Below are 1,671 nucleotides of genomic sequence, written 5' to 3'. Positions count from 1 at the left end.
TTTCGGGGCTATTTTAGTTAGCGAAAATGAAAAACAAACATTTACACACAAAAAGCCAAAGAAAAAAATCACCCCAAGAGTTCACCACACTCCAACATCTCTTGAGAACTGAGACTGAGAGGCGAGATCGAAAAAATATCCAATCTCGACCGTTGACATGCACGCACAAGTATGCATGCAATTGCACAAATTAAAATTGCGTAAACCAATTCCAAAGCAGAAAAACTAGAAGTGCATACAAATTAAAAAGAAATAAAAACTTACAGTTTACAGTCAAATTACAGAAAAACCCGCTTGAGCTGTTATCAACAGAATGTGAGATAATATCGCGACTCAAGTGATAACGAGGTAGTGCAATATTCAAGGGGAGGGTCTAACAACTCCTATACATGTTACTTACTGGCAGGCCAATCAGCTTAGTGTTCCCCGTATGTTTCCCCTGGTTGGAACTCTTAATGACTAGATAGACTTCTTGTCATGATGTTATCAGTCAGATCCCTCGGGTATGTATGTAGGACCTGGAATTGGAAGAAAATAAAAAAGGTAGAAAATAAAAAAGCCGTACACAAGTTCATACCTAGGAAAAACTTTTGTGTGGAGAAAATTAAAGCTGAACTAACCCCGAAGCACGGGATTAGTTCAGTGATTCAGTGGTGACACGCTTGCTTGTCTGGCGAAAGGTCTCTGTCTCTGTTTCGATTCCAAGAGTTGAAAAAAAGAAAATGTCTCTGGTAGATATTATTTAAATAAAAAAAACGTCACAGCAAATATCGTTCTATTGGGATGAAAAAAATGGTGGGGATTTTCCAATTTACTGTGGTGATGGGATTTCAGCATTCAGCTCAAACAAGAAAGGAACGGTAAGCAGTCAAGTTCAGTTTCAGTCTGTGAACAAGTTTACCTACGGTGTAGAGGGGTCCTTCAGTTAGAATTTCTTCATCTTCAAGTTCTAAACGTGTAGATGTCCTTCAGAATCTGAGTTGCACTTTGAGGATAAAATATCGGTAGGCAGGTAATATCAGAAGACATTAGACAAGGTAGAGAAGGATATTTCATAAACAAAACATTAAAGAGTGGAGGAGAGAGGAAAGGAATGGAGTTGTGGGTAGAAGATTACGACAATATGCAGGAGTTAAACTTAAATTGTGGACCATTTTTGTACCGTTCACGTAAGTACCTACCTAGTCCTGGCCTTAAACGTCCTCATAAATTTGAGTCACTAGGTAATCCACAACCCTGCAAAATATTACAAGTTAAATAACAATATTTAACTTTTCTTACGCGATCCGAGGTAGGTACATCCGAAAAATCAGCAGCAGAATCGAACCCAAAATCTTCGGCCCGATAGTTCTAGGCAGATCCGACTGAACAAATGAAGTAGCCCCAACTTCTAACCTACATTGTCAAAATGAACATTATTCTGAAACGAATAAAACAAAGTGCGAATACGTTAAATTACCTACGATCAATTTGATAGGTATGTGTTTTTTATGGCTTGATGTGTTTTAAATAGCCGTTTCATAAAAAATCTCTACCTACACAACTCTTTCATAATTTCTTATTTCTTAAAAACACATGGTGTTTGGTCATCAAAACATATAAAAACATAATGAACTTTATTTGACCCTGAACACTGATTTTTTATGAGTTCGTTTTAAAGTCTGTTCGAAC

The sequence above is a fragment of the Diaphorina citri genome, unplaced genomic scaffold (assembly GCF_000475195.1).
Source record: "Diaphorina citri unplaced genomic scaffold, Diaci psyllid genome assembly version 1.1 scaffold632, whole genome shotgun sequence".
In the NCBI taxonomy this organism is placed as follows: domain Eukaryota; kingdom Metazoa; phylum Arthropoda; class Insecta; order Hemiptera; family Psyllidae; genus Diaphorina; species Diaphorina citri.
The sequence above is the reverse complement of the archived record's forward strand: the minus strand, read 5'-3'. Positions refer to the sequence as shown.